Consider the following 9,316-nt stretch of genomic DNA (forward strand, 5'->3'; position numbering starts at 1 on the left):
TCTATTACAACTATATTATAGGTAAAAACTATAGCTTTAATATAATGCTTTAGCTTACCAGAGCCCACTTTAAGACTAATAAGAATTGCTAACTTTATATATCTAAATGGCGAGAGACTATATTCTAGAGAGTTATTACTTCTAACCTAATAAAGACTTATTTAGAGTGCCTTTAACTACTCTTTAATAAACTCTAAAAAAATCTAACGCGGATTTACTAAAACTTACTAAAATAAGAATAGCCTAAGGGACTAGGTTATCTTAGCATGCTATAGCATTTCTAAGTATAACTTAGCGCTATATAAACCTATAGACACGTTTAAAGGAGTATATACCAAGCTACGCTTTATCCGCCCCACGGACTATTCGCTTACGCTCATAGTCCTACGCAGCTCAACGGAACACCGAGCTCAACGGAACGTGTACCCAAGATTAAGCCTTACCTATTTCCTTATACAATTAAATCACCACAACCATGCCTACAGAATCCGAAATTATTGGGATACGCGTGCAAGATGCACTTCGTGAGTTATTACGCATAAAAACACCCAATATTTAATTGGCAGCCCACCTATATAATGCGCCGTTTAAACNTGTCTATAACCGCGTTAANNGTATTAAGAGTAAGATGNAGAGGCCTAGTAGTAATAAGATGCTTAATTAACACTAGGAGGCTATGCTCCTATCCTATATCGATTAAATGGACCGCCTTAGAGTCGGCGCGCTGTTCCACTAAGTCTATAATTGCGCGCAGCGTATCCTTAAGCTCTATGCGCCTAACGGCACCGAACCACCTACTCTTAGACGCGACTGGACTAAGAGATTTCTTAAACAAAATACAACTACATTTAAATCCTTATCTATCCTATTAGGATGGGCAAAGACTAGCCTTATTTTATGTAATTCTAAGGTTATATTAACTAGATTGCGACGTTAAANAGCTNTAGTGTGTCTATCTACGCCACTACNGACAATACTATAACTACCGCGGCTATAACCTNTAGTGCCACAAACCTAATANACCGCGCAGCTTNTAGATAACGATAAACCGGGTTCGNAGCTTTATTATTAAGCAGCCTAATAGGGTAAGGAACCCTTTATTAATACTTTACAAGAGCGCTAGGAAGAATACCGTGCTTTACTTATTAGTAGAGGNGGACCTATATTTAATATAGGTAGTAGTACNCGCCNGCGCAAAGCGTTAAAGGACTAATTAACGGGTTATTTAAAAGGGAGGCTTAATATCTGCAGTAGATGGACGGCTTAAAGTATTATAATAAGTTCAAAAGGAAGCAGAGAAGGTAGGTAGGGTGGCTGTACATACGGTAAAAAAGCAGGTAAAGGAGGACGCTACACAACGTGCAGAGGCCTTAGACTCGTAATATTTAGCAGGATTGTAGCTAGGCTATTGCTTAAGGTGCTCCACTAAGGATTTCTGTATATATGTAGCCTACGTAGAAATCTACGGCTTTAAAATCATGTGGTGGGGCTCGTGTTCCGTTGAGCTCGGTGTTCGTTGAGCTGCGTAGGACTATGACGTAAGCGAATAGTCCTGGGGCGGATACCGTAGGTACTGCGATGCAAATATAAGAAATTTAACAGCTTTTATGAAAGCCCTACTAACTAAGCGTTCTAACCAATATAATTATAACTAGACTAATTAAATATATAGTGGCCGTGGTAGGGAATATAGTAAAGGGTACAATTAACGTCGACTATGAGGTAATTATAGAGGTCCTTGTAGAGGTTCATTTAAAGTAATTACTAAAAGAAGTACTACGTTTATAAGAAGCCAAATTACTAGTTAACTAGACACTCCCTTAATAAGCGAAAAGAGGTATATAATAAGTTCCGTTAAAGTATAAGAAACGTTAAAAATTATAAGGTTACTGCGGCCTACTTCTAAAGCTTCCTAGTTTAATATAAAGGCCGTAGAAGATCTTAAGGGTAAGGTTAATAAGACCGAACAGCTCCTTATAGATATAGAAATTAAGAACTACTCTCCTAACCAATACTTCACTAAGTATAGTTAAGGTAGATGGCATATAAACCGTTACTATTCTTAATAACTAATCTACGCTCCATTCTATTACAAAGTTTAGATATCTTTAATAAGCTAAAGGAGAGCTTCGTGTTCTCCCTTTAACGAATACTCGGCGAATGTCTTCTATAGTATTATGCCAGATACTAGAGCCGCAGGAGTATCTATAGTAGGAGAACCTTAAGTTCGAGCTCTTTAGCAGCTTAATAACTCTGTTTAGATTAACTATTTAACGGCAGCCCAATATACGATTCGTTTTAGCAGGGTACTACGATCTCTTAGTACAATTAGGGTCCAAACCCTTAGGATATATCACTTTCCATATTATTCCTATAAACACTCCGTTTCTATTTTACATTAAAGATATAAATAAATAAGCATTAGGCTTATAACCTTAAGAATATACTTATTTAGAGAGACAATTTGGGTGGCCTTTATGCGTAAGTAGGTTACCCCTAGTTGCTCCTTTATTAACTAGAAAAGAGTATTACTTAGACCACTTAACTAAGTCGGAATTATGCCAACTACACCGTGTTTTGGCCACTATCCATTCATAATTACTTAGGGTTCTTTAGCAAGTAGGCTATAAAGTTAAGGTTAAGGCAATTAAGCATCTTATAAAGTACTACTATTACTACTAAATAAACCAGAAGTCCCCTGGCCGATTTAAGTTTACCCTTAAAAATAACTACGACTTTAACTTTTATATTATCGTCAACGTTATATATCTTAGCAGCAAGCCAGTACTCCAAGTTATTAACTTCTTAACCTCTTTCTAAGCCGCACGATTTTTAAAGGATATATCAGCTAGGAATATATAGGATACCCTTTAATTATACTAGATTAATATCTACCTAGAACCCCCTAATTAAATTGTCTATAATATAGAAAAGAACTTCTTATCTATAGAGTTCCGACAATAGATAAAGGCAATGGCAATTAAGGTTAAGGAAGTCCCTATTAAGGCGTATAATAGTATTAGAAAAGTGGAGCGATATTATACGCCATTACGCCGCGTATATAAGATTATCTCTTTAAAACTAAAGGACGCTAGTAAAGAACTTACCTTATAAATAGCTGTTAAAGCTATTAACGATTCCGCTGGCCTAGATAAACTCGTACCTATATTACTAGTCTTTAGCGCCTACCCTTAAATGACTAACGATTCTCTACTATCTCCCTTCGTTGTATAATAAGCTAAGGCTATTCGCAAGGCAATAAAGGAGGTGCGATATCTTTACGCTATACGCTAGGTTAATAACGCACTAGGAATAAGAAATGGCCTAAATACCTTAACTACGCTTAATCTGCTACTCTAGTCTAAAGTACGCGTATAGCGTAAAAAGGAAGGATGGTTAGGCCTATATTAACTTATTATAATTAATAGTTAAACTTATACTATTTAGATGCCTTACGGACCCACTTAATTCTATTTAACTATTATTAAGCCTTACTATAAAGATAACAATTCTAAGCCTTTATAGGATGCCCTAAAAGATGCCTTAGAAGAGAACCACAATTAACGTGCTTTAGAAGACGACTATAATCCCAATATAATTGTAGTAGATACGCCACAACCACGACGCGGTAGAGGTTACCTAAAGGGATTACAAAATCGCTAACATCTTATTAATTTTAAAGAATAATTTATTACCGCCATTAAGAATAGAGTTAAGTTATTAATGGCCTTTATAACAGCTAAAGAGAAGGCTAACTTTAAGCTCGCAAAATAGCTCTAAAAGGAAGGTGGTATTATAACCCTAGGAGCTCCTTTCCAAGCATCTAATAAGCAGGAGATTAACGGTCTTATTACAAGAGGAGTCTTTAAATTTAAGAAGTATAACCCTACTAAGTTCGATAAAGTTCGCATCTTTAAGTTAAAAATGGTTAATAAGATTAAAGGCAAAGCTACTAACGCCCTATTTAAGAAATTAAGGCTTATTATCTAAGGTTATAATAATAATGGTAAGGAGGTAATTCTTATGCAATCTCCTATAATTTAACGAGCTAGTTAGCAAGTTATTATTGCGCTAGCTCCCTCCTTAATAAAGAATAGAATGGCGGTTTATTTATAAAATATCACTTAAGCCTACACCTAATTAGAGACGCACCTTTAGCGCTTAATATTGGTATACCTTCCGGAGCAAATTCGCTACTAGTATCCTAAAGATACGATTATAGTTGTGCTTAAGCCATTATATAGAATTGTAGAGGTAGGAACTCACTAGTGGGCTACCTATAGTAAGCACTATAAAGAGAAGCTTTTAATAACTACTTTTATATTTAATCCCTACTTCCTTATTATAACTACAAGAACTCTATTCGGAATTATTGGCATATAAACTAATAATATAATTATCTTAGGGGACAACCAATTCTTAGCTCTTAAAGAAGATAAGCTAGTAAAGGTAAATCTTATAGTAAAGCTAAAAGAAAAGCTTAATTTAATAACACTATTACTCTTTAATAGATGCATCCTCTCCCTAAATAAGGATTCTATTACTTTACGCCAGAAGGGTTAAGGTAAGAAGATCGACGTTATTAATATTAATTCCCTAAAGTAAGGATACGTAAAGCAACGCGCTCGTGGAGCTTATATTACTTCTATCTATTAACCTAAGGCTTTATTTAATCTCTTTATTACTACCTAACACTAGGAACTAACTAAGAATAACGTTCTTGCCCTAAATAAACGTCTTTTCTAGTAAATAAACTACCTTAATTGGGGACTACTCTACGTACCTATTAATCTTCCTACCGCTAAGCTCTTTGTATTTATTAATAGATCGTTTATAAATAATAAAGATTTTAGCTCCTAGTTAGGATATAAGATTATTATCGCGAATAAATTTACTAGAGAGAATAACTTTATAATTTATAGTAATCTTATCTATTAGAGCTTAACTAAGAGCAAGCACGTTACCTAAAGTGTTTTAGCGTTAGAGATATATGGAATAGTTAGCGGAGTTAATATAGCAATTATAATTGGAACTACCCTAAAGATAATTATAGATTAACTCAAACTTCCTATTATCCCTATAATCGTGTATACTAACTTATATTCCCTCTACGAGTATTTTGTTAAGCTTAGTACTACGAAAGAGAAGCGCCTTATAATTAATATTATGGCACTTTGGCAATCCTATAAGCGTTAAGAACTCTTTAAGATTTAATAAATTAATGGCCAAGATAACCCGGTAGATGCGATAATAAAGGCGAACCTAAATAAGGCACTAGAGACGTTTATTAATACAAATACTCTATATATACGAGTTAAAGGTTAGGTTAAAAGGGAGTCCCTAAAAATTTCTTAGTTACGTAAGGTCTTAAGATGTCTAGGAACTTTAACCGGCGGTTAAAGTTATCTAATTAGTTAGATTCTCTTACCAAGACTTTTTTAAAGGGGGGAGTATGACATTTTATAGACCCTAACTTAACCTAGCTAATTAGGATTTTCCATTCCCGGGATAGAAAATCGCTATTGGCTCGCTTACTACTAGCGCCTTGGCGGCCCTCCGAATATAATATCTACCTATAACTTCTAAGTAAGAAAGCACCACGTGCTAAGAGGCAAATTTTAGGATAGCGAGACTTATATTACAATAGCAATAGTAAGTAAAAAGGATTAATATTTATTACGCTAGTTAAGCGGTATATATATATAGATAGCAACTATAAAAGAAGAGTTGCTAGTGTTGGGAATAAAGGCAAGTGGTTACTATATGAGGTATATTGCCACCATATGTGGTAAGTTGCCGTTACGTGCGGCAAGTTGCCGTCACGTGCCGCCGCGGCACTAGCGTGGTAAGGAACCTTAAGTTCCTCACCCCTTTCTTTAAGAAATAATTAAGAAGAACAATTATTATACTATCTACGAACCGTAGCTACGTGATATCCCCTTGTGTAACCAATAATAGCTGTCCTATAGCCTACGATTTCTTCTATATATAAGCCTATATAGACACGTTCTAACGTGGGCTTAATATCACTAATAAATCTAGCTTTATCGTTAAAGACGTATAGGCTAGTTCTTAAGTTAAGAATTACACTATTATAAAGCCTGTAATTGGAAGCGGTATTATAGGGTCCTATATAATAAACTATAATGTTTCTATAGGGCTCTTAAGAGCTCTACTAGTTACTATTCTTTAGCTTTTTATTAGCTTAATCGTCCTTTTTATTAGCTTAATTATCCTTTTTAATTTACTTAATATAAGCCTTAATTTCGGGCGTTATATTAGCGGTCTTCTTATCTATCTTCTTCTAAATTTTATTACTTAGTATAAGCTAAGATGGGTAAGGAATCGACTCTATAATGTACTAGCACTTATTAAAGTAGTAATATTTTCCGTATAAGTACTCTAGCGGCGGTCGCCTTTCCTTTTTCTATTTATCTACTAACAATTAAGGCTTTAATTTAGGCTTTAAATTCGGCGACTTGTCCTTAAAGGTCACTCTAAAGGATCTTTATAATATTTTGCCCTTCTAGGCAAGCTCCGTATAACGGTGGTTTCGGTATATTTTAACTAGTTTAAAGAGGGTAGGAAGCGTCTTCTTTTTCTACTTAAGCCTTTTAAGCTAATTCTTCTAATATTCTAACTAGCTTGGTATAATAGAATTAACTATATATATAAAGTCTTTTACTAAATAATTACCGTTTACCTTAGATAGATTTAGCTCCTTATACTTAGTATATACCGTCTCCTACTCCTATAACTAGACTATAAAGTCCTAGTTCTAAGGCGCTTTCTTAAGCCTTATATACTAGGTAGCTAGTTAAAGCTTTTAAGCGCTATTAGTTGGAGCAATTCTCTGCTTAAGAGTCATTAAGACATTATAGGTAGTAGTGCATTTAAATATATAGATAAGGTAGGTATGTAAGATGGAGCTTATAATATGGCTACGCAATATATTAAGAGCTAACAGCTATTTTCTATATAGCTTTATATTGTCCCTATAGTCGGCTTTAAGCGTATAGAGCTCCTTCTTTTCCTCCTTATCTAGGTCCACGAGCTTTATCTTCCCCCAGATATTGGTATCCTTAGGTAAGGCTTAAATAGGTTCTTTAAGCTATAGCAGATCGGCCTTAGGTGTTAATAAGTCGACATACTTCTAAAGATAATTGTTATTCGCTTTTAACTTAATAACCTTAATCCATTTGTTCTAATTATTTAGGTTTATAAGGATAACGGATAATATAATAACGGGAGGGGTTTCTTATTAAGAAGTTATTGTGGGTGGTTATCTATAATTAAGATAATATAGTAGACAGCCCGGGTATATAATTATTAAACGGATAATTAGGAATAAGAACTCTGTCTATTAATAAGGGCTCTAGAAGCTCTTTATATACATTAGGTAGGTCTAGACAACTAAGTTAAAATAGGTAATAGAAAATAGGTAATGAGATATTTAATAAGACATTTAGTTATAAGTTGAGAGACAACTAAGATATAGTTCGTATAGACGATCTAGGTCGTTAGACAGTATTATAATGGTAGTAAGGAACTCCGATTTAGGTCGACAATAACTATTCAATTTTTAACCTCTCCCTATATGTCTTGCCTAATATAATTACCCAGGCCACCGCTGTAAGGCCTAGCATTACCCCCTTCTCGTCAAAGTTGCTAATAAATTTTAAATGCTTAACTTAATATTACTTACAAACGGCACGGAAGAACCTAAACCAATTACGTATAACTACTAAATTATTATTCCAAGCTCTCTAGTAGTTAAGCTAATAACTTAATATAATACTAAGACCGTGGCGTTAAATAAATCTCTGCCCCTAATACTTGCCTATAGTTTGGCCTTTTCCTAAAAGGGAATAAGCTATTTCTAAGAGCATATTAACCTTTAACGGAAGTCCCTAGGATTGGCATTTGTTGATCTATTTAATGATTTGCTCTTCTTATAAAGGATGCAATAAACTAGGGTAGGCTTTATATCGTGGGAGACGGCCAGCAAGACGGTGTCTAATGGTAGATCTGGGTGCTCTATGGGCGCCCGAGGCCTTGCGAATCGATAGCTTAACACTGGAAGAGACATCCTGTATAACATTTTATATAGTGGTTTTTGCTTCGCGAGAGGGGGGGTTTTTTTTTTGAAATCATACACCGTTTTAGCTGCCTTAAGGGCGCCATGCCGGGTCTTCTATTTTACAGAGGTAGGTCTTAGGTAATCACCCGTCTTACCTGCAGCAGTAATTCCGTAAGGCCCTCGTCTGCCTATCTACTACGTACTATAAGTATATAGTGCCTAAAAGAGAAGTAAACGTCTATAATGTAAGGGAACTAGAAAAGAACGCCGTCGTAATGCAATTATAAAGACATATACAAGCAGGGTAAGTTCCTATATAAAGGAGATGATTGAAATCAAAAGATGATCGAAATCAAATAATTAAAAAGTAGTGAATACACGAAATACCTCCGTTCTGTACTGCATGTCGAAGCCGGGCCTTTTTTACGGGCCTTTTTTCTTACCGTAATGCTATCCGTCTTCCGCCAATATCATACGTAACGTGTCTGCCGTTAAGAGAAACTTAAGTAGTCACTTCTAGTCTGTTCCTGGCCTCCATAAACTGCCCTAGGAGGCCTATTTATACTATATAGATTGCTGCCTTCTTTACTAACTATATCTCGTTTAAGATCTTCTAAATGCTTTAAGGTTAGCTATTATGCGGCCATATTTCTTTCCTTAGTTCTTTAAAATTAGGATATTTGACTAGGACGTATTGTCCAGTCTATTTATCCCCGTATATACACCTTAAGTCGGGCGCACGTTTAATCCTGTAGAGGTAGCTTCTTAGAGCTGCCTTTCCTGTTTAGATCTGGGTAAGTATAGCCAAGAGCGCCTTTGGTAGGTCGTTATATATCTTAAGTCTTTGCTTTAAGATCTTTAGTACTAGTTTATATAGCTCCCTTCTAGTTTTACTATTTTCCCATTCCTTCTCCTAGTGTGCCTCTATTTGGGCCTTTATAGTTCTTTTTACTACCGCTAATAGGCTTTATAGGGAGGGGAAGGTAAGGGCCTTTTGTTCTATCCCTTCCTTTCTTTATCCTATTACTTACTTTACCAAGATATCTGCTTATTTATTTCCTTTAATCTCCGCGTATAAAGGGATCTAGTATATTATAACTTTTATACTTATTATCTGTACTACTAAAAGCCTTTACCTTATTTTATGTACTAAATACTATCCTAATTAGTTCCGAGGCTTTACCACTACTTAAATTGCCGCTTAGCTATCCGTAAATATTATAAGTTTTCTAATTA

Source organism: Cenococcum geophilum (genome assembly GCF_001692895.1).
Source record: "Cenococcum geophilum 1.58 unplaced genomic scaffold K441scaffold_29, whole genome shotgun sequence".
NCBI lineage: Eukaryota > Fungi > Ascomycota > Dothideomycetes > Gloniales > Gloniaceae > Cenococcum > Cenococcum geophilum.